The sequence below is a fragment of the Loxodonta africana genome, chromosome Y, assembly GCF_030014295.1.
Source record: "Loxodonta africana isolate mLoxAfr1 chromosome Y, mLoxAfr1.hap2, whole genome shotgun sequence".
Taxonomy (NCBI): domain Eukaryota; kingdom Metazoa; phylum Chordata; class Mammalia; order Proboscidea; family Elephantidae; genus Loxodonta; species Loxodonta africana.
The window spans coordinates 13876362-13904186 of NC_087370.1; the positions used below are offsets into that span (position 1 = coordinate 13876362).

Here is a 27825-nt window from a genome sequence, read left to right on the forward strand (position 1 = left end):
TGCAGGTTGCACTGGCTTCCCCAGTACTGTGTATTGTTTTACCCCTCACCAAAATTTGTTTCTGTCTATTTTTCTACCTCCTCCTCCCCTCCCTCGTGCCATCAAAGATTGTTTCTTTTTGTATGTAAACCTTTTGATGAGTTTTTACAGTGGTGGTCTCATACAACATTTGTCCTTTTGTGATTGACTTATTTCAGTCAGCATAATGCACTCTAGATTCATCCATGTTATGAGGTGGTTCACAGATTCATCATTCTTTATTGTTGTGTAACACTCCACCGTGTGTATGTACCACAGTTTGTTTATCCATTCATCTGTTCATGGGCATCTAGGTTGTTTCCATCTTTTTGGTATTGTGAACAGTGCTGCAATGAACATGGGTGTGCATATGGCTATTCGTGTGATGACTCTTATTTCTCTAGGATATATTCCTAGGAGTGGGATTGCTGGACCATGTGGTATTTTTATTTCCAACTTTCTAAGGAAGCACCATATCGTTTTCTAAAATGGTTGTATTGTTTTACATTCCTACCAGCATTGCATAAGGGATCTGATCTCCCTGCAGCCTAACATTTGTTATTTCCTGTTTTATTGATTCATGCCAGTAGAGTCAGGTGAGATGGTATCTCATTGTGGTTTTGATTTGCATTTCTCTAATGACTAGAGATTGTGAGCACTTCCTCATGTATCTATTGGCCATTTGAATGTCCTCTTTGGTGAAGTGTCTGTTCATTTCCTTTGCCCATTTTTTAGATTGGGTTGTCCTTTTGTTGTAGAGGTGTTGGATTTTCGTGTGGATTTTAGAGATTAGACCTCTATCTGATTTGTAATTGTCAGTTTTTTTCACCCGGTCTGTAGGTTCTCTTTTTACTCTTTTGGTGAAATCTTTTGATGAGCATAAGTGTTTGATTTTAGAAGATCCCAGTTATCTAGCTTATCCTCTGGAGCTTGTTTGTTGTTGATTGTGGTTTGTATCCTGTTAATGCCATGTATTAGGGCCTCTAGCATTGATCCAGTTTTTTCTTTTATGAACTTCATGGTTTTTGGCTTTTTATTTAGGGCTTTGATCCATTTTGAGTTAGTTTTTGTATATGGTGTGAGGTATGGGCCCCGTTTCATTTTTTGCAGATGGACATCCAGTTTTGCTGGCACCATTTGTTAAAAAGGCTGTCTTTTCCCCATTTAATGGACTTGGAGCCCATGTTGAAGATCAGGTGACCATAGCTGGATGGGTTTACATCTGGGTCTTCAATTCTGTTCCATTGGCTAATGTATCTGTTGTGGTACCAGTACCACACAGTTTTGACTACTGCAGCTGTATAGTAGGCTCTGAGGTCAGCTAGTGCAAGTCCTCCTACTTTATTCTTCTTCTTCAATAGTGCTTTACTTATCTGGGCTTCTTCCCCTTCCATATAAAGTTAATGATAAGTTTTTCCATCTCTTTAAAGAACGTTGTTGGTATTTGGATCAGGATTGCATTGTATTTGTAAATCGCTTTGGGTAGAATTGTCATTTTCACAATGTTGAGCCTACGTATCCATGAACATGATATGTTTTTCCATTTATGAGATCTCTTTTGGTTTCTTGCAGTAGTGTTCTGTAGTTTTCTTTGTATAGGTCTTTTACATCCCTGGTTAGGTTTATTCCCAACTTTTTTTTTTTATTTTTAGGGGCTATTATAAGTGGTATTCTTTTCCAGGTTTCCTCTTCAATGCTCCCTTTATTGGTCTATAGGAATCCAACTGATTTTTGTATGTTTATCTTATATTCTGCTATTGTGCTGAATTTTTGTATTAGTTCTGCTAGTTTTCTTGTGGAGTCTTTTGGGTTTTCTATGTATAGTATCATATCATCTGCAAATAGGGAGACTTTAACTTCTTCATTACCCTTTTGGATGCCCTTTATTTCTCTTTCTTGCCTTATTGATCTAGCTAGGATTTTCGACACAATGTTAAATAGGAATGGTGATAAAGAGAATCCTTATCTTGTTCCCATTCTCAAGGGGAATGTTTTCAGGCTCTCTCCATTAAGAATGGTGTTGTAATAATAAATGTTGGAGAGATTGTGGAGAGACTGGAACACTTATACACAGCTGGTGGGAATGTAAAATGGCACAGCCGCTTTGGAAATCAATTTGGCGCTCCCTTAAAAGAAAGAAATAGAACTACGTATGATCCAGCAATTTCACTCCTTGGAATATATCCTAGAGAAATAGCCTTTACAAGAACAGATATATTCACATCCATGTTCATTGCTGCACTGTTTACAATAACAAAAAGTTAGAAGCAACCAAGGTGCCTATTAACTGATTAAAGGATAAATAAATTATGGTATATTCACACAATGGAATACTACTCATCGATAAAGAACAACGATGAAACCATGGAGAAATCTGGAAGACATTATGCTGAGTGAAATTACTCAGTTGCAAAAGGACAAATATTGTTTGAGACCACTATTATAAGAACTAGAGAAACAGATTAAACAGAGAAGGAAATATTCTTTGATGGTTACGAGACGGGGGAGGGAGGGGAGGAGGGTGATGGGTTTTCACTAATTAGCTAGTAGATAAGTTTTATTTTAGGTGAAGGGAAAGACAACACACAATACAGGAGAGGTCAACACAACCGGACTAAACCAAAAGCAAAGAAGTTTCCTGAATAAACTGAACTCTTCGAAGACCAGTGTAGCAGGGGCAGGGGTTTAGGGACCATGGTTTTAGGGGACATGTAAGTGAATTGGCATAATAAAACCTATTAAGAAAACATTCTGCATCCCACTTTGGATAGTGGTGTCTGGGGTCTGAAACGCTAGCAAGTGGCCATCTAAGATGCATCAATTGGTCTCAGTCCACCTGGAGGAAGGAAGGATGAAGAACACCAAAGAAACAAGGTAGTTATTTTGCCTAAGAGACAGAAAGGACCACACAAACCAGAGACTACAGCAGCGTGAGACCAGAAGAACTAGTTGGTGCCTGTCCACAACCGATGACTGCTCTGACAATGAACACAACAGAGAACCCCTGACAGAGCAGGAGAGCAGTGGGATGCAGACCCCAAATTCTCATAAAAACACCAGAGTTAATGGTCAGACTGGGACTAGAAGGACTCCAGAAGCCATTGGCCCCCAGTTCTTCTGTTAGCCTAAGACAGGAATCATTCCAAAGCTAACTCTTCAGACAGGGTTTGGACTGGAATATGGGATGGAAAATGATACTGATGAAGATCGAGTTCTTGGATCAAGTAGACACATGAGACTATGTTGGCATCTCCTGTCTGGAGGAGGGATGAGGTGGCAGAGGGGACCAGAAGCTGCCCTAATGGACAGGAAGAGAGAGAGTGGAGGGAAGGACTGTGCCATTTCATTAGGGGGAGAGCAATTAGGCATGTATAGCAAGGTGTATGTAAATTTTTGTATGAGAGACTGACCTGATTTGTAAACTTTCACTTAAAGCACAGTAAAAATTAATTAAAAAAAAAAGAATGATGTTAGGTGTTGGTTTTGCATATACGCTCTTTATTTCCCTTCTATACCTATATTATTGAGAGTTTTTATGAGGAAAGGTTGTTGGACTTTGTAAAATGTCTTTTCTATGTCAGTTGAGATGATCCTGTGATTCTTTTTTTCCTTTTATTTATGAGATGGATTACATTGGTCGATTTTCTAATGTCAAGCCATTCTTGAATACCTGGTATGAATCCTACTTAGTCATATTGTATTTTTTGTTTTTATATGAAGCTGAATTCTATTGTTGAGACTTTTTGCCTCTATATTTATGAGAGATATTGGTCTGTAGTTTTCTTGTTTGTGATGTCTTTGCCTGGTTTTAGTATAAAGGTTATGCTGGCTTCATAGAAGAAATTTGGAAATATTACTCCCTTGTCTGTGTTCTGAAATAGTTTGAGAAATACTGGCATAAGCTCTTCTCTGAATGGTAGAATTCTCCAGTAAATCCATTTGGCCAGGGCTTTTTTTTGTTGTTGGGAGTTTTTAAAATTACCTTCTAAATTTCTTCTCATTTTGTGTCTGTTCAGATTTTCAACATCATTTTGTGTTAGTTTGGGTACGTAGTGTGTTTCTAGAAATTTGTCCATTTTCTAGGTTTTCAAATTTGTTGGAGTATGGTTTTTCATAATACTGTTATGATCCTTTTTACGTCAGTTGGGTCTGTTGTAATGTCCCCCATTTCATTTCTTATTTGGGTTATTCGTATCCTGTCCTATTTTTCTTGTCAGTTTACCCAGTGGTTTGTTGATTTTGTAGATCCTTTCTAAGAACCAACTTTTGCTTTTGTTGATGCTTTCTTTTGTTTTTCTATTCTCTACTTCACTTATTTCTGCTGTTTTCTTTATTATTTCCTTCCTCCCGGTGGCTGTGGGCTTCTTTTGCTGTTCTCTTTCTATTTGTCCAAGTTGTGTAACTAATGTTTTGGTTTTGTCCCTTTCTTCTTTTTTGATGTGTGCATCTATTGCTATAAATCAACCTTGGAGGACTGCTTTTGCTGTGTCCCGAAGGTTTTTGTATGGTGTGTTCTCATTCTTGTTGATTCTAGAATTTTTTGATTCCATCTCTGATTTCGTCTATTACCGTGTGGTTTTTAATCAGGGTGTTATTCGGTTTCCATGTAATTGATTTTATTTTCCTTACTCTTCCCTACTTTGATGGCATTGTGGTCAGTGAAGATAATTTGTTTTGTTGATGGTTGCTCTGTGGCCAAGGATGTGCTCTATTCTGGAGAATGTTCCATGTGTGTTGGAAAAGAATGTGTATATCACAGCTGTTGGGTGGAGTGTTCTACCTTTGTCTATGAGGCCAAGTTGGCTGATGGTGGTCTTTAGCTCTTCTGTGTTTTTGCTGAGTTTTTTTCTAGATATTCTGTCCTTTATGAGAGTGGTGTGTTGATGTCTTACACTATTGTGGAACTGTCAGTTTCTCTTTTCAGTGCTGTTAGAGTTTGTTTTATGTATTTTGAAGCTCTGTTATTGGGTGGGTAGATGTTTATTATCGTTAAGTCTTCATGATGGGTCATCCCTTTAATCATTATATGGTGCTCTTCTTTGTCTTTTATGGTGGATTTTGTTTTAAAGTTTTTGCCTGAGAATAGTATTGCCACTTCTGCTATTTTTTGGTGGTTATGTGCTTGACATATTTTTTGCCATCCTTTGATTTTTAATAAATTTACATCTTTGTTTCTGTGGTGTGTCTCTTGGAGAGAGCATATTGATGGATTCTGATTTTTTATTCATCCGTCACTCTGTTTCTCTTTATGACTGCATTTATGCCATATACACTCTGTAATTATTGATAGGTGTGAACTTATTGCTATTTTGTAGTGCTTTTTTTTTTTTTTTTTTTTGGTGCTACCATTTTATTTGTTCCTGTTACTCTCCTCTGCTGAGTTCCTTTTGTTTGTGGGTATATCTTGTTTTTGGAGATTTTGTTTTTATTGAGACCTTACGTTTTGCTTCTTTATTTTGATAAGGAGGTTTGTTGACTTTCTTAATAGGTACTTTGAAGTGTACCTTTATCTTCTTAGGTTTGAACCAGTCTATTATCTGTTATTGCCTTGCCTTACTCTCCATTAGAAAGTTCCATACCTACACAGTTTATTCCCTCTTTTATTGTTCTGGTGTTGATGTCATTTATAGTTTAACCTCTGGTTCCTTGTTACAATTCTTTTGGTTTTGGATAGTCCTTGCGAGTTCATTTCCTACCTTCATATCTGCCTAATACAATCTTGTGTTCTAGATTCAGGCTGTGGCCTGATGTTGTTTGTTCTCAGACCAAAGGATTCCCTTTAATAATTATTGTAGGTTTGTTTTTGTTTTTACATATTCCTTTAATTTCTGTTTATTTGGAAATGTCCTAATTTCACCACCATATTTGAACGAATGTTTTGGAGTGTATATTATTCACTCCAAAACATTTTTTTTTTCTTTGAAGGCTTTATGTATGTCATCCCATTGCCTTTTTGCCTCCATGATTTTTGCTGAATAATCAGAGTTTAGGTCCTATTGTTTATCCTCTGTATGTGAAGTTTTGTTTTTCCCGAGCTGCTTGCATTTCTTTGTCTTTGGTCTTAGCGAGTGTTACTATGATATGCCCTGGTGTTTTCCTTTTGGGGTGTATGTTATATGGGTTTCATCGAGCTTCTTGGATGGTCAGCTTTTCATCATTCATGATATTAGGGAAGTTTTCTGTCAGCAGTTCTTCAATGATCCTCTCTGTGTTTTCTGTTTTCTTTCCCTGTTCTGGAACTCTGATCACTGGAAAATTTTAGCTTTTGATTGTACTCAACTTGTTTCTCAGGGTTTCCTCATTTTTGTTCATTCTTTTTTCCGACTTTTCCTCATACAGGGTTGTATCCAAGTATTTGTCTTCAATTTCACTGATCATATCATCTATCATTTCAGACCTGCTCCTCAGCCCTTCTATGACACTGTCCATTTCCGAAATCTTGGTTATTTGTATTTTGGATTCCTAATTATTGTTTTTAATGGTTTCTAGTTGAGAATTTATTTGGAATTTTGTGCCTGTATTTTCCTGGCTTCTTCCATTCTTTTGTCTATATTTTCCATAAATCTGCCTTTTCCATAAATTTGTCTATTTTTTCCTCATTTTTGTCTGCTTTTTGCTTCAACTCTTGGATTGCTCTGAATATTAGAGATTTGAATTCCCTGTCAGGAAGTTCTAGTGCCTTTTTATTTCTCTGGAAAGTCATCTGGTGTTCTATTTTGGATGCCTACTGGAACCATCCTGTCCTTTTTTTTTTTAAATATGTTTTGATATTGTCTGATTTCTTTGGGATATTCAGTAGTTATTTTCTTCATTTCTTGATTGTAGATTTGTTTGTTCTGTTCTGGTTTTAGTTTTATTTGGTTATGTTTGAGCAGGCCGAATGTGCATTCTTTGTCATTTGCTTGTCTGTAGCAGTGTTACTTTTCACCTCCTTGTCCAGTGGATGGGGCCAGTCACTCAGCTATGGTGCAGGAGGGCAGGTCTGCCTGAAGTGGAGGGGTTGGAGTGGGTTGTTTGTGGCAGGGAGGGCCACAAAGGAAGGCCAGGAATCAGTGCCTGGCAGATTATAGTAAGCCATGCCCGAGCTGCTTGGAGGCATGATGTTCAACACACAGTGCAGATAGGCAGGAAAGAGGGGCAAAGTTGTGATGTATGGAGCTAATATGGGTATGGGAAAGAAGAGAACTAGGAGCCAAAAACACACAAGCAAAGAAAGGAAAAAAAGTGCAAAAGGAGCTGTCCATTGGAGTGGAGAGATGAGAAACTGAGAAATGGAGAAAAGCAAAGAGGAAAAAATAATAAAAAGGGAAAAAGAAAAAATAACTAGGTAAAAATCTGGAAAAGAAGAAAAGCCCCCAGGGGTCCCACAGGTGTGGCTACAAAGACTGGGGAAGATTCCCAGGCTGCACGGTATAGCCTGGGTAGAGGAGTTATAGATGTCACACAGCACTAGGTATTTAGGAGAAAGGAAAAGAAGGCAAATATAGAGAGATGAGATCTGAGAAATGAAGAAAGAAAGAGGAAAAGAGAGAAGAAAAAAAGGAAAGAAAGAAAAAAAAGAAATGCCCCCACAGTTCCTGCCTACACTGCACAGATCCAGCGATTGCTTCCTAAGCCATGCAGTGCAGTCTGGCTACAAGGGGTTCCCAAGTGAAAAAAAAGAGAAAGAAAAAGAAGAAACAAGGAAAAAAAAAAAAGCCCCAGGAATCCCACCAGCATGGTGTCCCGGGCCAGTGGAGTAGTTTCCCAGTTAAGCCGGGCTTCACAGCATTTCAAGAAGAAGCAAAGATGGCACACAGAGCCAGGTGTTTGAGAGAAAGTAGGGGAGGTGGTGGGAGGCACAGAAGGAACTGAAAGAGAGGAAAAAAAGCAACACCAGCTCAGGGACTCGGCCAGTGTGGGTGGGGTGAATCCAAGTGGCCTGGGGCAGAAGCAGTTGCCTCCTTGCCAAGAGATGTCAGCTGGCAGGAAGCAGAGGAGGCCCAAAGGGGAGGAAGCTGAAGGGGGAGAGGAAAGTGTATACTGCTCCTTATGGGGTGCTCTGTCTCCTGCTGGGAACTTCTTGAAGCTGCTTTCCCATACTCCCTGTCTACCAGTCTGTGACGTGGGTGGGACAAAGCCAAGCAGCATGGATGCTGCATTTCCTGGCCGGCTGAGCTACCACAGCCAGCCAGGAAGCTCAGAGTAGCACAGTGGAGAGAGCTTTGGGAGTGGGAAACCATGCATCGCTGCTGGGAGCTCTGTGAAGCTGCTTTCCTGTGTTCCCTTTTAGCCATTCTCTGACAGGAGTCCAAGATGGTGGATCTGTGTTGTATTAGCTGATAAGGAATATCTGCACGTGTCTCTCCTCGCTGTCTGTCCTCTGTCAGTTTCTTATGCCAGTGTTTGACTGAGTTCTTTATCTCTTCATTTTACACTTTGGGTTCCAGGAATGATGTTTGTCTCTGTTTTACTTAGTTTTTTTGGTTTTTGCTGTGAAGAGACGGCATGGTGCTTCTGTCTATGGTGCCATGTTGGCCAGAAGTCTCTGGTATACTTTCCTTAGATTTACGTTGTGCCTGCTTATATAAGCCACTCAGCTTTGGAATTTCTTAAAGTTTTGAAATCTATTGGCTTACATTTTAGTTATTGGGGGAAATTTTGAGTAAGCGTATCAAGGTAAAGGCTTGACTACTACTAACATTTTAAAAAGTATCTTGGAATAAGAATGGTGGTATCCTTATTACATTTGTGATGTTACATTATGTGCATATAACCTTTAAGCATGTCTTCGTCCTCAGATATGAAAGATTACAGAAAACGTGCTCCATAGCTCTGGTTGGCATATATACCAAGCTCAGGGACAGTTATGCCTCTGGATTCAAGGCCCTGGAACACTCGGCCTTGGCCATCAATCACAAGTTGAATCTCATGGTGAGTCCCAGCCTGGCCTTCCAGATAGCTCAGTCATTTACCCTAATATCTCATTTGTCAAAGTGGCAGGTTTAAGGCACAATTTTTGAAATTAGATTCTGCATATCCAGGTAAATGTATATTTCATGTTCATTTAAGCACTTCGATTCGAGTAAGAAGAAAATAATAGAACTATTTTTTACTTTCACATTTGGAATTGGATCCAGATTATTAAAATGCTATATTCCGCTTTCCGACCTGGGGAAGTGATATCTGAAACACTGATTGTTAGTTTTAAAAAAATTGTTATTTAAAAATCAAAGAAGATAGCAGAGGTGTAGTTATCATACACAACATGAGTGTATTTGGGTCTCTACAAGCTCCTTTAGATTTAGAAATGGTATATGGTTAGTGTAAAAAAATTAGATCAGGCATAGATGTATTTTTCAGAAAATGGAAAATTTCTCCTCCTTGAAATCCCACTTCTCTGTTTTACCTTTCTATAAAAGTTTGGTATATAATCTTCTGGACTTTTTTCTAAATATGCTCACGTAAGTGTGTGTGTGTGTGTGTGTGCCTGCGTGTTGTTGTTAGGTGCCAACTCATGGCAACCTTGTATGCACCAGAACAAAACACTGCCCAGTCCTACACCATCCTCACAATCATTACTATGTTCGATCCCAGAGTTGTAATCACTGGGTCAAACCACCTTATTGAAGGTGTTCCTTTTTTTTCTGACCCTCTGCTTTACACATATGTAAGTATATAAACCTGAAAACCAAAGCCATTAAGTTGATTCCGACTCATAGCAACCCTATAGGACAAAGTAGAACTGCTCCATAGGGTTTCCAAGGAGTAGCTGGTGGATTTGAACTGAATTTTTGGTTCGCCCCTGAGCTCTTAACCACTGCGCTACCAGGGCTTAGCATATATGTGTGTGTGTGCATATATGTATATATATGTGTGTGTGAGTATATATATGCATAATGCTATAGATTGAATTAGCTAATAAGAGCATTATGTATATGTGTATAATATTACATGTGTGTATGTGCATCTGTTTAGAAATAAATCCAGAAGAGTATGTATCAAACTGCATGTGCATATTATGTATGTAGGAACTGTACCACTGCCGACGAGTTGATTCTGACTCATAGCAACCCTATAGGACAGAGTAGAACTGCCCCATAGAGTTTCCAAGGAGCACCTGGCAGATTTGAACTGCTGACCTTTTGGTTGGCAGCCGTAGCACTTAACCACTATGCCACCAGGGTTTCCGGAACTGTACACAATCTTTCATTTATTAGAATTTGTTGATATTTGCTTCTATTAATTATTATTTCAGTCATTGTCTAGTCACATCTTTCAGCTAGTTTGTTTCTGTGTGTATTTAGCTTACCTTTTGCAGCTGCCTCCCCACTGATTTCCAACCACCAGTCTTCCCTCGATTTTCTGCATTGTACCCAGAGTGATCTTTGTAAAGTACCCAGCTCACTGTTCCAGTCACTCCCTTACTCAAGATGTTTCAGTGACTTCAAATGCAAACTCTGTACCATGGCTTATCCTTCATGCTCCTCCCCCACCCCCCCAGCCAATCAGGTCTCTCCTCTGAGAGGAGGGTCCCAGAGCGGCCTCCAGTTTCTTTGCTCTGGGGTTTCATACCAACTGCACTTTTGCCTGAGGTTTCATTTGCAGTTTGCTTCCTCCTTTGTCCCCTGTACGCCTTTGTCACTCTTCTCCCAGTGTAAGTGCATGCGTCCTCATATGCTTCTACTCATCCTCCAGGTTGAGCTTCTTGGCTGTCATGTCCCCCAGAGAATCTTCTCTGATGTTGCTCCTCCTCTTCTTTTCTCCGGTGCCCAAGCCTAGATGAGGTGTGGCTTCTAGATACTTCTGCAGCATTCTCTACTTTGTACTTCATGTCATTGTCACACGGTAGGTACTATGGAGACCTGAAAGATTTTAAGAGCCACGAGAAAGAGACTGTGTTTTTCTATCCCTAGTGCCTAGGACAGTGTTTGACTTAGTAGGCAGTTATTGAATGATGTGTCATAGTGTTAGATGGTGCCAGTATTTTCAAGAATTTTTAAAATGTTCTTTTTATCTGATGGATGTTTTTTAGTACATAGACTCTGTTGACCTGGAGCAGACCACCGAAAGCGAAGGCCCTGTGAAATTCCATGAAGCATGGCAGAAGCTGTGCAAAGCCGAGTGAGTACCCAGAGACTTCCCAGCCAGAAAGCTGGGGAATGCGAGTGTGTTTTTCCCATATGATTAGATTTAACCCCAGTGACTGATTTTTGTGCATTCTAGAGGAAGCTTGGGATACTGTGGCCATTGCATGTTACTGTGCTGCCTTCACATGGTATTCACTTTGAAACGTGCCACATTAATGTCAGTAGCATGTGCACTGGGCTTGGGCATATTTGAAGAGGAGGAGGGTACAGAATGAGAGGGAATGTGTGTTGAACTTTGACCCTTAGCATAGATGTTTGGATTCTACTGAAAGGTGCAAAGAGATGGATTTTACATATGCAAAAATAACATACAAGATTGAGAACCCTTCACTCATGATTATATTTCTTTGCCAAATCCTTTGCTGCTGGATTTTATTTTGTCAGTAACCGGCAGAACTCTTGGGGGCAGCACTGTATCATGATCATCCTTGGTTCTTCTCTTGAATTCTTCAGTCAGCCAAATGAGTGTTTGTCTAAAAGGTATTTAAGGCTTCTTCTAGTCAGGAAAATTTCACTCTCCACTGCTTGATTGGCAAGTGAAATCTTAGGCTGATTGTAACAGTTTAACTGTGATTATATAATACAGTGATATACATATATATACATGTGTTAATATTTTATAATAGTACTTTGAAATGAATCTTAACCTATATTTATTCAAATTCTTCTCCCAGTGATGTTTTAAATTGAATTGGGTTTCCAGCTAATCCCATTGGAAAACATACATTGAAGTCAGTTGTAAGAAAATGTTACAACTTCTCATTAATATGGGCCGGTTTTCAGTGAAGTGCATGATGTAAAATCATATAATCAATTCTGAAAACAGCTCTTATGCACTTTCAATAGTGATTGAGCTAAGCATTGAATATGGAATAGTAAGCATTAGCTGCTGATAAGAGAACTTAGGGAACAAAATAAAAACAATGAATGGTCAAATTTACTCTCAGTTTTTGATTGCAGTGGTATTCTTATGCCAGGAGACTTTGGAGTCAGAGGAACGTTGGGAAAACTCCAGGTGATTTCTTGGGCAAGGGCAAAGAAGATTCCTTTTTTGGGTAAAACTTATATTTATTGATGCTAACTGTGAGTTTTTTAGATTTTTAATATCTACTTAAAATATGGCAGTGGGGTTTTGGGTACTCAAGAATACCATTTAACACTGTTTATTAGACTGAAAGATTTGAACTCAGGTTTGAAAGTTCAGGCACCAAAAAGTCAGCTATAGGCTTTGGTAAAATACCTAGAAACCAAATCTGGCCCACAGCCTATTTTTAATTACATACTGTGTATAACTACTTTTGGTTTAAAGCTGGCTTTCCTTCTTTCTCAACCCCAAAAAGGACATGGGGGTTGCTCCTTGGTAGTCTAACCCTTTTTCGTACTGTCTGCCTGGGACTACTCTGAGTGTGAAGGATGAGGTGGTGAATAAGAGACAGAATCTTGCTTTTCTAGGAGCTTGCATTCCAGATGGAGGAGACAGAAAGTAAACAAATGAAAATACAAATAAAATATGAGCATTCACTTTTTTATCTGAAACCTTATGGTTTTTTTTTTTTTGGCAATAATATTGTGTTTTCAGGGAAGGTTTAGAAAACAGTTCAGGTTTCCATTAAACAATTTCTACACAGGTTGTACAATGCCATCGGTTACATTCTTCACGATCTCATTTTTCATTCTGCTTGTTCCATTTCTATTAACCTAATATTCTTGACACCTTACATTCTTATCTTTGTCTTAAAGAAATTGTTGACCATGTGGTCTCATATAGGTGAGGCATAGTACTTATAGGTGATACTCATTATTTTGTGAGCCAATCTGTTATTTAGCTATGAGATGACATCAGATGTTTCATTTCAAGGTTTGAGGAGCATCTCAGGATAGTAGTCTTGGGGAGTTCACCAATCTCAACTAGTCGAGTAAGTCTGATTTTTTGTTTTGTTTTGTTTTTAGGAATTTGAGGTTCTCGTCCATATTTTTCTGCCATTCTATCAAGGTGCATCTCTGTGGCCTTGCTTAGAGCAATAAGTAGTGGTAGCCAGGCACTATCTCGTTCTTCTGATAAGGCCATGGGTCAGGTAGACTATTTTTTAGTAGACTAGTTTCCTCAGCTCTTTGGTTTTCTTCTTTCTCTTTTGCTCCAGATGAGTAAAGACCAGTAGTTGTATCTTAGAAAACCACTGACAAGCTTTTAAGACCCCGACGCTACTCCCCACATTAGGATATAAAACATAACTTTATGAACTATATTATGGCAGTTGACAAAGTTGTCCCATGAGACTATGATTGTAACCTTTCAAACCCAGAATTCCAGTCCTTCAAGGTTTTTGGTTATGTCTAAGAAGTAGCCATAACTGTGTTCCCTATGTGCTTTATTTTATGTATATATGAATACTTTGCATATAGTCACATAGATGAATATACCTACACCTGTATGTAGATACGTATATACTCACATATACTTTTATGCTTACATACATACATATAAAAATATACACCCACACATATATTTTTTGGTTGTTTTTGCTGTTGTTTCAAAATTATATATGCCACAGCAATTACAATAGATTCTTTTTTCTTGTGTACTTTTTAGTGACATCCTATACCTTCTTTAAGCTGTGGACAGGTCACCATCTTTTGGTATTACCTTCTGCATGAACAAAAATAAAAAGTGTCTATTATGTAGAGAGTGAATCCCTATGTAATTCTAGTGGGAGTAGTAGCTTTATCAGACCCTGTCTGACTTCATGGAGGATAATGATCCAGATCAAGATCAACCCAAGGCTGATCCTTGAGGGCAGAAGTCAGACACACTTCTACTCTCCAACCTTTTACTAGTTCTTATACCAGCCATCCCTCCCACACAGCACTTTCTACTTCTCTTCGGAAAATCAGTTGTAGTTCCTACAGAAAATTCACAGACCATACTTACAGTTGAGTAGCTTATTAAGGAAGTAGGGTACAACTCAGAATTAAGATCAACAGGCTGCAACAGGATGAGGATCGAGAAACATGTAGGCAGAGTCTCTTCTTCAGTGCAGCACAGCTCTTTTTGCCCTTCTCAGCTCCTTGAGGACAGGCTCTTCTTGTCCCCTCAGGATAGGCTCCTGTTGGTCCTGCCATTTGTCACCTCTGGCTCTGCCACTGGCCTCCTTCTGGGCTTTGGCCACCTCCTCAGCCTCTGGACCCCTTCCAGGCCTGTTGCAGATGGCTGTGTCACTGGGCCTCTTGTGGGCTTCTCACTAGCTTCAGTGTTACAGCCTTTGATCGGTGTTACAGCTGTCTTAGGAAGCTCCTTGCTTTCTTTCTTTCTCTGGTTCTTTCTGCTTCTTCCTGCAAAAAACTCTATGGTGCTGCATGCATGTATATAAAAAGCTTATTGTCAGTTTCAAGGCATGGCACTCCCACAGGGCCATGAACTGACCAATCCCCTTTAGGTAGGCCACAAACACTTCATTTGCATAACAGGCATGACTGGGCCACAAGTCACCTCATTTACATAATCTTTTGACCAATCCTTGCAAAGTGCATACTAATCACAGGGCAGGCTGCAGCCCAGAGCCAGGCAAAAAGTATCAAACCACAAGTTGTTTACAGCTCACTCAGGAAAGGTTAATCAACCTGGCAAAATTAACAAACTCTCTGGGCTAGAAAACTAGGGCAAAGGAAACACCTCAGGATTTAAGGGGAAAGTCTGTCAAACTGTTTTTCCAAAGGACCAAGGCAAAAGGCTACATAAAGGGACTCATTTTACCATGATCCCCATCTCCAACTCCCCATGCTTAATCTCTGGTAACCACTAATGGGCGTTCGTTTCTGTGTATTTATTTGTTTATGTGTTTAAGAATGTGCAATATTTGTTTTTTAGATTTTTTTGTATGCCTGTTTTTTTGTGATTGATATGTTTCACTCAACATGATGTCCTTCAGATTCATCCATGTTCCAAGATGTTTTGGGAACTTATTTTTTTTCTATTGCTTAGTAGTATTCTAATGTATGTACCTGCCACATTTTACTTATCCATTCATCCATTATGGGCACTTAGGTCATTTCCATCTTTTTGGTATTTGCAAACCAAATACAATGAGCATAGGCATGCATATGTCTGTTCATGTCAATTCTATTAGATCCCTAGGGTATACACTAGGAGTGGAATTACTGGGTCATATGAGAGCTCTACCTCTAGTTTTTTGGAGTATTGCTGGATTTTATCAAATGCCTTTTCCTTATTGACTGAGATAATAATGAGTTTCTTTTTCTTTGTTCTGTTAATGTGGTGTATGTATCACATTTACTGATTTTCTGATGTTGAATTCACCTTACATTCCTGGAATAAAATCCCACTTGATCATGATGTGTAATTCTTTTAATATGCTGTTGGATTTTGTTTGCTAGCATTTTGTCAAAAAAATTGGCATATACATTCATAAGGGATATTTGTCTATAATTTTCTCGTGGTTTCTTTGGTTTTGGCACCATGGTAACATGGACTTCATTGATAAAGTTAGTAGTCCTTCTTTATTTTTGGGAAGAGTTTGAATATGATTGCTTTGCACATTGTGTAAATATTTGATAGAATTCCTCAGTGAAGCTGTTTGATCCTGGAATTTCCTCTGTTGGAAAGTTTTTTTTTTTGACTGATTTAATCTGTTTACCTGTTAGAGTTCTGTTGAAGTTTTCTACTTCATTTTGAGTCAGTTTAGGCAGGTTATGTGTCTGTTGGAATTCTTCTATTTCATCAAAGTTATCAATTTTTTTGAAGAAAGTATATTCATAGTATTTTGTTATGATCCTTTTTACTTCAGTGGGGTCAGTTGTAATGTGTCTGCTCTGCTTTCATTGCTTATTTGCATCTTCTTTCTTGTTTCCTTGTCATTCTAGGAAGTGGTTTGTCGGAGAACAAACTCCAGATTTGTTGATTATAGTTTTCATCTTCTCTATTTCGTTTGTTTGCTTTCATCTGTGTTTTTTTCTTTTTTCTAGTAGCTTTAAGTTTAGTTTGTTCTTCTTTTTCTAGTTCCTCACGCTGTAGCGTTGGGATCTTCATTTGAGGTCTTTTTGATGTAGATATTTATTGCTCTAAATTTGCCTCTGAGGACTGCCTTTGCTGCATCCCATAAGTTTTGGTATGATGTGTTTTAATTTTCAATTATCTCAAGTTATTTTTTAATTTTCCCTTAATTCTTCCTTGACCCAATAGTTATTTAACAGTATACTGTTTAGTTTCCATGAATTACTGTTTTTTCTAGTTTTGCTTTTTGATGTTAGCTTCTAAAATTATTCCTTTGTGGTCAGAGAAGATACTTTGTTTTGTAGCCTAGCATATGGTCTTTTTTTCAAGATTATCCATGTTCACAGGAGAAAAATGTGTATTCTCATCATAGGTGGAGTGTTCTATATATATCCATTGTCTAGTTGGCTTATGGTATAATTTAAGTCCTCTGTGTTTTTAATGATTTTTTTAGGTGGTTTTCCAGAATTGAAAGTTATATATCAAAGTCTCAGACTATAACTTTGAATTGTCTATTACTCTTTTCATAGCAGCTGGTATTTGTTTTATATATTTTGGAGCACTGATGTTAGGCACATATATATTTATAACTGTTATGGCTTCTTAATGATCTTTTTATTTTTATATGACATCCTTTGTATTCTTTATAATAGGTTCTGATTTAACGTCTATTTTACCTGATATCAGTATGGCCACCCCTACTCTTTTTTGCTTACCAATTGCATGGAGTATTTTTTTTTTCCATCTTTTTACTTTCAGCCTGTTTGTATCCTTGTGCCTAAAGTGTTTCTTCTGTAGGCAGCATAAGGATGAACTATGTTTTTTATTCATTCTGCCACTTTCTGACTTTTGAATTGATCATTTAAATTTAAGGCAATTGCTGAAAATGATGTACTTACTTCATTCATTTCCCTGATTGTTTTTGTGTGTCTTTTATCTTCTTTTCCCATTATTTCCATGTTTCTGTTATTTTTGTGGTTATCTGCTTTTTTGTGTTGAGCTTTTTGATTTCTTACTTCTTCCCTGCTTTGTATTTTCTCTGTGGTTATCACAAATATTACCTTAAATAGTTTATAATTGTAGCAATTTAGTTGAGCTTGATGCCAAAATTTAACATCTGAAAAGCAAATAACTTACAACATTCACATGCTAAAACTCTGTTCTGTTTTGTTTCTCCCGCCTCCCTTTCTGTTGCTGAATTCCCAGTCACCATATTTGTACACAAATAATGCGTTCTTTCTACATTTGTTTGCCAACTGCACACTTCCCCCTTGAGGTATTGTCAAAAGTGCATTATGCTAATATTTTTTCTTATAGCAACACATTAAAAAAAATTGGCATATCCTCAGTTAACGTAATTAGCCTGCAGGGAGGATGGCATATTGGCAAACAAATGTAGAAGGTGCATGTTATTTGTGAAAAATATGGTGTGTCATTGTAGATCCTATGTCCAATAGGCTTGATTTGTATTTATTCCTTACTCACTTAATGTTGCATTGCTTATGGAACTAAACTCTTGAGTTTACTCCATGAAAATATAATTGGTCGTTTTATTTACGCATATTATTACCTTTATTGGAGATTTCTCTCTCTCACTCTGTTCTTTTTCAGTGCAAATTTCAGCATTTGTTTAGTGTTCTTTCCATCCAAAGGATTGTCTTTACTACTTACAGAGCAGATCTGTTAGTAACAAACTCCCAGAGTTTCTGTTTCTTTGGGAATGTCTTGAATGCCACCTCATTTTTGAATGATAGCTTTACCGGGTAAAGAATTCTTGTTTGACGATTGTTTTCCTGCAGTACTTATATATGTCTTTCCATCGTTTTCTGGCCTCCAGGGCTCCTGAGGAGAAATCAGCACTAATTCTTGTAAAGGACCCTTGAAATGTTATATTTTGCTCTTCTCTCACTGTTCATTCACTTGTTATATGTGCTTTTTGAAACAGGAATTTGCCTTGGGATGCAACTAGCAGTGATCAAATTTGCAAGAAAGTACCTTAAATGGAAAGGTAAGCTAGAGGTTTGCTAATAGTCTTTTATTTAAAAAAGCAAAATAATAATAATAAAACTCTTACTGCTTAGAGTATTTTCCAGGAACATTGGTGAATTGTCAAACTCTTTTCTTAATCGTTAGTTGCTGATTCCACAGAATTTGAGCCAAATGCCCCAGTTCCTGGGCCATTACTAGCCATGTTGGATTGGGTTGCTGTAGTTTTCCATTTACTTTAATCACAGTGGATAGTAGTACTAAGAGACATCTTAAGGGATCTCTAGTATTCCAGACATATTCTTCTTTATCTCCAGTATGAAATACCAATCTAATTTCCTCTTGGTAGTTGGGATCAGTCACACCAGCCAGTAAAGTAACTCCTTTCTTTGGTTGTTGATCCAGAGGCATTATGAACTGAAAGTGGTGGGGTGGCATGCTTAATATCCAGTTCAGTGGAATCAGTGGTGTGTTTCCCGGTTGGAGCATTCCTCTCTTTGGAACTAAGGCCTCTAGACTAGTAAAGCATAGGGTCATGGGGTAAGGAAGCAAAAATTTTGCAAGTGGGCCACTAGGGGTAATTGTGAGTGGTGCCACTCCCCCTTCTACCACCTGATTCCTAGGCTAGTGAGTTCTGGCTATAGGAGAAACAGCACCACATATCAGAATATGGTTTAGAACATATATGGCCTCTTGGAGAACACTGCCCCAGTATTGTCAACCAGTTGCCCCTTCAGAAGGCCATTCCATTGTTCTTTCAAGTCAGCTGCTTCAGAATGATAAGGAGTGTGGTAACACTAGTGTATTCCATGAGCATGGGTCTACCACCTTACTTCATTTACTGTGAAGTGAGTCCCTTGATCTGAGGCAACCTTGTGTGAGAAACCATGATGGTGAATAATGCACTCTGTGAGTCTGTGGATTGTAGTTTTGGCAGAAGCGTTGGCTTCAGAGAAGGTAAATCCATATTCAGAGTAAGTACCTGTCCCAGTAAGAACAAAACACTGCCCTTTCCATGATCAGAGGAAGTGCAATGTGATAAACCTGTCACCAGGTTACTGGCTGATCACCTCAAGGAATAGTGCCATATCAAGGAACGCAGCACTGGTTTCTGCTGCTGGCAGATTGGGCACTCAGTAGTGACTGTAGTGAAGTCAGCCATGATGAGTAGAAGTTCATATTGCTGAGCCATTGCATAACCTCTATCCCTGCCACTGTGGCCACTCAGTTCATGAATACACTGGTCTGTGATGGAGTGGCTGAGGAAAAAGAATGACTGGTTTCCACAGAGTACTTCATCCTATCCACCTGTTAAAATCCTCCTCTGCTGAGGTCACCGTTTGGTGAGCATTCACATGAGACACAAATATCTTCACTTCTTTGGCACATTGAGAGAGGTCTATCCATATATCTCTTGCCCATACCCCTTTGTCACCAATTTCCAATCATATTCTTCCTAGTCCCTGACCATCCATCCAAACCATTGGCCACAGCCCATGAATTAGTATACCGTTGCATATCTGGCCATGTCTCCTTCCAAGCAAAGTGAATAAACAGGTGAGCTGCTCAAAGTTCTGTCCATTGAGGGGATTTCGCTCAACTTCTGTCCTTTATGGAGGTCCCAGATAAGGATTGTAGTGCTGTCCATGCTCAAGTAATGCTTACGTATTGCACAGAACCATCTGTAAACCAAGTACGAATTTTGTCTTCCTCATTTTATTTATTGTTGCTGTAACCAAAGTACCACAAATGGATGAATTTTAGCAGTGAGAAATCTATTCTGTCACAGTCTAGGAGGCTACAAGTCTAAATTCAGGGTTCCAGCTCCAGGGCAAAGCTTTCTATGTCTGTCATCTCTGGAGGAAGGTCCATGTTATCAGTAATCTCCTGGGTCTAGGAGATTCTCAGTTCAGGGACCCTGATCCAAAAGATGTGTTATGCTCCCAGCTCTTTCTTGGTGGTAGGAGATCGCTCTCCTCTCTGCTTGCTTCTTTTACATCTATTTCAAAGGAGATTGAAGATACAACATATCTTTAGATTTTGTTCTGCCTTGTTAACATAAGTGCCTTTAATTCTGCCTCATTAATATCACAGATGTTGGGATTTACCACACCATACCATAGGGTAATTAGATTACAAAGTGGAGGATAATCACACAATACTGGTAATCATGGCCTAATCAAGTTGACAGTGGGGGACAAAATTTAATCCATAATACTGCACACTTCAGCCCCCTCAAATTCATATCCTTGCCACATGTAAGACACATTTGCCCATCATATCATCCCAAAAGTCTTAAATTAATTCCAAGTGCACATTCCATCCTGAGGCAAAATCCCTCTTGATCTGTGAAATCTAGAATATGAGTTATCTGCATCCAAAGTGCAATGGTGAAACAGGTACAAGGCAGACATTTCTGTTAGAAATGGGAGAAATCAGAAGAAAAGAAGGGATTACAGGACCATGCAAGTCCAAAGTCAGCAGATCCTGTTACATTAGCTCTCAAGGCTTGAAAATAATCCTCTGTTCTCTGAGGCCATTTAGGCAATGGCCTTGCCCTCCAGACTCTGGGTGTTGGCCACACTCTTCAATTTTGGTTGGAGGCCCCTAGGCCCAGAATTTCAACTCCTCTTTCCAGATCCACTAGGAGTACAGCTTTAGTTCCTCAGCTTTGGGTAGCCCCATTCTCCTAGTCCATTTGAGTGGCTACTCCTCCCCCTCAGCCTCAGCAGACCCTGTTCTTCTGCGCTGTCCAGCTTCGGGGAGCAGATCCAGCCCCGTCCCACTAGCACTGGTGAACAGCAGCCCCACATTCCAGAGCCAAGTTGGTGAAGATATGACTCTTTGAAATCTGGGAGGTTGTGGCCCCACCCTTTGAGATCCTTAGGTTGTGGACCTGCTGTTTGTAACTGAGGCAGCTTTGCTTCCTGGCTGTTCTGCCTTTCATCCTCTCCCCTCCCCCCGCCACCCCATTGCCTTCTTATCATTGCTTTAGGGTAAATGCCGACTTTTTGGTCTTGTATAGGTGATTTTTTAAAGAAGCATAGTACTCACAGGAGGTACTGTTTATTTTATGAGCCAATCTGTTATTTAGCAGAAGGGTGGCTAGGAGTAGTATCAGTACAAAGTTTAAAGGATATCTCAGGGTGATAGTTTCAGGGGTTCCTCTAGTCCAGTAAGTCTGGCTTTTTTTTTTTTTAAGGATTTGACTTTTGTTCCACAGTTTTCTCCCATTCTGGCTGGGACCGTCCTCCTGTGTGCCTGGTTAGAACGATCAGTAGTGGTAGCTGGGCACCATATAGATTTCCTGGTCTCAGGATAGATGATGCCATGGTTCGTGTAGTCTATTTGTCCTTAGACTAATTTTTTCTTTGATTTCCTCCTTTCTCTTTTGCTCTGGATGAGTAGAGACAAATAGTTATATCTTAGATGGCCACTAGCAAGTTTTTAAGACCCCAGATGCTACTGACTAAGCTGAGAAGTAGAACATAAACTTTATGAACTATATTATTCCAGTTGACTGAGTTGTCCCATGAGACTATGGTCCTAAGCCTTCAAACCCAGTAAGCCAATCCACCAACATGTTTGGTTATATCTAGGAAGTATCCGTTAACTGTGCCCCTTATATACTTTATTGTATATATGAATTTGTGTGCAGCACATGCTTACATGTAGATACAGGTGCCTACAGACACACATATACATGCACCTGTATATACACACATATACTTTCCCTTCCTATGGAAACCCTTGTGGCATAGTGGTAAGTGCTACGGCTGCTAACCAAAGGATTGGAAGTTTGAATCCACCAGGCGCTCCTTGGAAACTCTATGGGGCAGTTCTACTCTGTCCTGTGGGGTCACTATGAATCAGAATCAACTCGACGACACTGGGTTTGATTTTCGTTTTTATACTTTCCTATACAAATTTATGAAACATCTCAGATTGTGTTCTGTCAATTCCTGGAGCCTTGCTTTTTGCCAATGCCTTCGGTATACCTTGGATGCCTTCCTTCAGTACCATCAGCTCTTGATCATCTGCTACTTTCTGAAATAGTTGAATGTCAGCCAATTCTTTTTGGTGCAGTGACTATATGTATTCCTTCCAACTTCTTAGATGCTTCCTGCATCATTTAATATTTTTCCTGTTGCAACTGGAGGCTTGAGTTTTCTCTTCAGTTCTTTGAGCTTGAGGAATGCCTAGTGTGTTCCTCCCTTTTCATTTTCTAACTCTAGTTCTTGGCACATTTCATTTTAATACTTTACCTTGTCTTCTCAAGCTGCCCTTTGAAATCTTCTGTTCATGTCTTTTACTTCAACAATTCTTCCACTTGCTTTAGCCACTTGATGTTCAAGAGCAAGTTTCAGAGTCTTTTCTGACATCCATTTTGGTCTCTTCTTTTTCTGTCTTTTTAACTTTTGAAATTATCTCATAAAAATATCTTAAAGCTTTTTTTGTCTGAGGAATTTCCTTTTTTGTAAATATTTCTATAGGAACTTCAGTTGTTTTTTAATGTCCTTTCCTGTCTGCAGGACACCTTTTAGTATTTCTTGTAGGAGTGGTCTAGTGGACATGTATTCTGGTAGTTTCTGTTTGTGCATGACTTAATCTCACCATTCTTGAAGACTACTAAAATTACTGGAATTAGTGTTCTTGGTTGACAGTTCCTTTGTTTCATCACTTTAAAAATATCATTCTGTTGCCTTCTGGCCTCCCAAGTTTCTTAGGAGAATTTGGTGCTTAACCGTGTTGGGGCCCTTTTGTATGTCACATTTTCTTGTCTCTTGCTGCTTTCAGAATCTTTTCCTTGTCTTTATCTTTGAGAGCTTGATTATCATGTGCCTCAAAGTGTGTTTCTTTCAATTCTTTGTGCTTCTTGGATATTTATCTTTATGTCTTTTAACAGACTGAGGATGTTTTCTGCCCCCATTTCTTCTAAATCTTTCTAATCCTTCCTCTCTATCCTCTTTTTCTGGGACTCCAATTATTTGGATGTTAGTCCATTTGATGGTGTTTCATATTTCCCTTATACTGTGGTTGGTATTGTTAATTTTTTGTTCTGTGGCCTCTGATATTCCAGTTACCTTATCTTCCAGATCATTTATTCTATCTTAAGCTTGTTCAATGCTATAATTCATACCTTCCACTGAGCTTTTCATTTCAGCTGTTGTTTCTTTCAGCTACAGTGTTTCTGTTTTTATAGTTTCTCCTTTTTTATTCTTATTTTGTTCTTTCATTGTTTTCCTGATTTCCTTTAGTTTTTTGTCTGTTTTCTTTTAGTGCTGTAGGGTCACTATGAGTCAGAAGAGCTAAATGGCATGCAACAAAAACAGAGCATTGTCCTCACCAAATTCCTTACTTATTGATCCTTTCTTATTTTTCTTATTACCCAAGAAAGTGTGTGTCTGTTACTGGGGCTCAGACAGCAAACAGTGTTTAGGGAAAATTAGGGAGGCCAAGGAAAACTGAGTATGTGTGGAAGCCCATGAGGCTTCCTCAGCCAAGACCAGAGAGTGCCTCTTCCTCCTAGCATGGTGGCCTTCTCTCAGTGCTGTCTCTTCCAGGCATCACTTGGACATGGGAGCCTATTTCCACCTCCTCCCTTGCCTTTTCTCTAGAATTTTCTCTGCCTTCTCCAATGCTGTCTATGCTAACAAGTCTTCGTTACTGGATCACAGAGGCTGTTACACCATGGTGTGTCTTTCTGTGTTGTCAGTTTAGCCCAAGGTTGTGTTGTTCCCAAAAACAGCAGGGATAATTTGAACTTGTATAATACACTTTAATATTTAAGCCTTAAATTTTTATTAAAATAATACTATTTACAAGTTTTAAAAACCAGCAGTCCCAAAATGCCTATAATGAAAAATTCAGTAATCTTCCTACCCTCTCTCTTATCCTCTCACAAGTTTTCTTGCTGTTCTTTTGGTATTTACCTCTGTGCTTCTAAAAAACATTTTGTATTGCTCTCTGAGGAACTTCCAGACTTGTCCTTTGTTGGAGAAGTACTTAATGCTCTTAGGGAGCCCCCAAAGCACCTGCATTTTTCTTCTCCCCTTCCACAACCTGACTTTAATTTTGGTAGTATTTTCAGGTCTTGAGCTGTTTGTGAAGTTCATCCAATACTCAGTAAGACATGTTCCTGTTTTTAGCTGGATAGTTTTATTCCATTCTAAATGATTTATATCAGATCATTTCTTGAATAAGAAACTTACATATAACTGAACTTCAAATTACATCAAAAGGATCTTCCTGGTGAACTAACTGGGTGAATGGACCCAGCACAGTCAAGAAGCATGGGGCAAAAATGGCAGTAAATTTTAACAAAGAAATTGTGGTCTTCATACCACTTCAAAGCTGTAGTCTTCCTAGACAGCTCAGACTGTCTTAATCTTAAATGAAAATTGAGGCTGTGAGTAAACTTTGGACTAAATTTTATGAGTCTGTAACAAGCAGTGCAATTGTATCTGTCCTTCCTTAGAAAATATATGGAGGGGCTGGGCATTTATAAATAGCTAAGATTTATATAAACTGGAAGTAAATGCCCTCTCTTAACCTCACCAGTAATACTCCAGTAATCTAGCTGTGACCAAGCAACCAAGAATAACAGAAAAAGAGATATCAAGGCAGAGGTCACTTCAAGATTCAGTACTCCAGTACAAGGGATGTATTCAAGTTTTCTTGCCATTCCTCTCCTCTCGTGATTCTTGGATTATACTTGGGAACAGAGTTCAGATTGCTCCAGAATTTCTTCTATGGTACTGATTTTCTTGGAAGATTTTTACCTCAGGAAATTCAAGTCGTCAAGGGTTCCTATAGAATAGTACCTAGATGGATAGGGAAAGAGGGGTGGGGTATGATGTGGGAAGGGTGGGAGGGAAAAGAAAAACTATGAGATTGCAGGCCAAACAGTTCCATTAGAATGCAATTCAGATATAGCCTTCTTTAACAATTTAATTAAAACCGTGAGATTTTAGCAAACAAACAGAAAATAGACCAATGACTAATAAGAATGGGCATTTCATTAAAAATTACATGTTCCTGGATTTCTGTGGAGTAATTATAAAGATATATTTGAAATTAATTCCTCAGATTTCACTTGCTCATTCAAATATTCATACATTCATTCATTCAGTACTTGCCATGTGCCAGTTCCATAAATGATAGAGGTTAGGGATGCAATGGAGAGGAAATATAACCTTCTCCAGCTCTCAGACATTTACTGTCTACCACACAAAGACTGTACAGACACAAACTGAGAAGGGTGGGGATGGAAATAACCTGTTTCTGTGAAGGCAGAGATAGACACCCTGAACAGGCTCCAGAATTTTAAGAAAAATTTCTTCAGAAATTTCTGTACTACCTGGGGTCTAACAGCTTGCAGTGGCCATCCAAGATACAACAATTGGTCTTTATGCACCTGGAGAAATAGAGGAAAAGGAGATTTGGGAATAGATGGATATGGAATGTGTGCTAACTGCCTCCAGGAACAGTTGCCTTATTTGCCGTGAGAACAGATGAAGAAATGCAAAGGGCAAAGCATGGAGACTCAGAAAGAGCATGGATGAGATATGTTTTCAAAGAGGACTTGTGTATCCTTCCCCAAAACTAGTATTTATTCTCACCCATCAAGAAACTTTTCAATCAGGGAGTGCTCTCGATAGGACTTGAACAGCACTCTACGAGCTGAGTTGTCAGTCATTTCTGCATCTGGTTCTGGCCACTCACACCTGCTTTCCCTGGGCCATATGCCCCATGACCACTGTTCCTACCTGTGACTGTTTTCTCTGGAGGCTGTTAGGTGGTACTCCATGGCACTCCTATAGTACTGTCAGACAAAACTGTGGCTGCTTCATGGGCCTTGCACTCCAGGCAGGCTACTGAGTACCTCCTCTCTGCTAGCCAGTTCAGCCTGAACCACTGCCACTGCCACTGCCACTGCGAGCTGCTCAAGCCCTGTGCTACTCCAACTGCTGCTCTGCAGCCCCATGCTTTTGCCTCTGGTTCCAGAAGGTGTCCTGTGGCACTCCTGTGGCTGTTCCCATGGTGTTGTCAGGCAGCACCTTGCTGTACACCTACCTCCATTGTGCGACGGGTTCTTCATATGCCTGCCTCTAGTGTCAGGTCCTGCACATGTTTCTCTGGGCCAGCTCCTGTTGGCTCCTCTTCCTGCTTGCTGCTGCTTCTGAGCTGGGCCAGCTTTTATGGCTCTTAATGCAGCAGCTCCGCTTCTTTGACCACTCTACTGCTGCTTGCCTGCCCGGTGAATACTGCTTCTACTTCTCTACCACCACCATCATGCAGCCATTGGCCTGCTTCTTGACTTTGTGTGTTACAGTTCTTTAGTAGTGTTACCACTGTTTGTCAGTGTATGTATCTCTTTTGCTGAGTCTGAGAGGGTCCTGAGTACATGGCCTCTGTGTTTGTAAGGATGTAACTTTCCTTCCAGCTCTTGAGATCCAGGATGCCTCAAAAGTTCTGCTGTTTCAGCCATTTCTTGTCAATTTCAAGGCATAGCCTCCCGAGCAGGATCAAAGCTCAACCAATCCTAGCAGGATCAAGCCTAGCCAGTCCTCTTAAATGAGGTGCAGCTCAACCAATCCTTGATTACACAGGAAATGTCGGTCAGCTCAGTCCTTGTTTATTTTTGGGCCAGGCCAGTAAAAGTAACAAATTATCAGGTTGTATACAGCTTACTCAGAAAATGTCAATCAACTTAGGAAATGACCTCCAAAGTTGTCTTTTTTTTTTCACCCTAATCGGGGCCAAAAGGCCACACAAGGTAACCTGTTTCATCAGAGGGATAGTTGAGCTGGGATCTCAATGCCAAGTGTTGAGGAGTGGGAGAAGATGTTCCAGGCAGAGGAGAGAGAGGGGGAAAAATCGCAGAAGCAGGAGTAAAGATCACCTAAGGAACTAAAGGAAGCCCATGGTGACCAGCTGAGTGTGTGAGGGGAGCAATGGGAGATAAGATTGGAAGGTTAGGCTGGGCTGACCTCATGCAGGGCCTTTTTGAGACCAATGTACAGGGTGGGCTAGGGTCTTGTGAACAGTGGGAGGCCTCTTGGTAAGCTACTGCCAGTCTCTAGGTGACAGGCTGTGGTTTACGTGGCGGTCAGGGCTGGGAAGAAGGTTGCAGAAGGTATAGAGAGGTAAACTGGAGAGGTAAACTGGTAAAACTGGATTGGTTGGTTGTGAGGAGTGAAAGACATGCAATTCAAGTATGGCGCTTAGATGTCTGGCCTGGAGGACAAACTAGAATGTATCATATTACCTTTAAAAACTGTAAAATGTAGAATTGGCAAGTGTACAATGTATATTCTTAACACAACAACCAAAAACAAGGAAGAAGAAGAAGACTAGCTGCTAAGTCTGCTTACATACAGTGAAACACTTCATGGGATTTTGTTCTTTGGTGTGAAGTTTAAGGCCATGATTTTATGGCACATCCCAGTTAACTGATGTAATATTTTGTTTAGTGCTTCTGATCTACCTTGTAGTTCATTGTGTACTACTTGGGGTTGCAGTGGCCATCCAAGGTACAACTGGTCTTTATGTACCTGGAGCAACAGAGGAAAAAGGAGAGTGAGGAATAGATGGATATGGAATGTGTACTAATTGCCTCCATGAACTGTTGCATTATTTGCCATGAGGACAGAACTGGGTGGTGCCAGGCTACCATTACTT

The 27825-nt window shown here is 39.5% G+C and overlaps 1 pseudogene; it reads left to right on the forward strand.

The window, feature by feature from the left end:
* LOC135229032 (CTP synthase 2-like) overlaps nucleotides 1-27825 on the forward strand; it is a 148992-nt pseudogene that overhangs the window by 47008 nt on the left and 74159 nt on the right.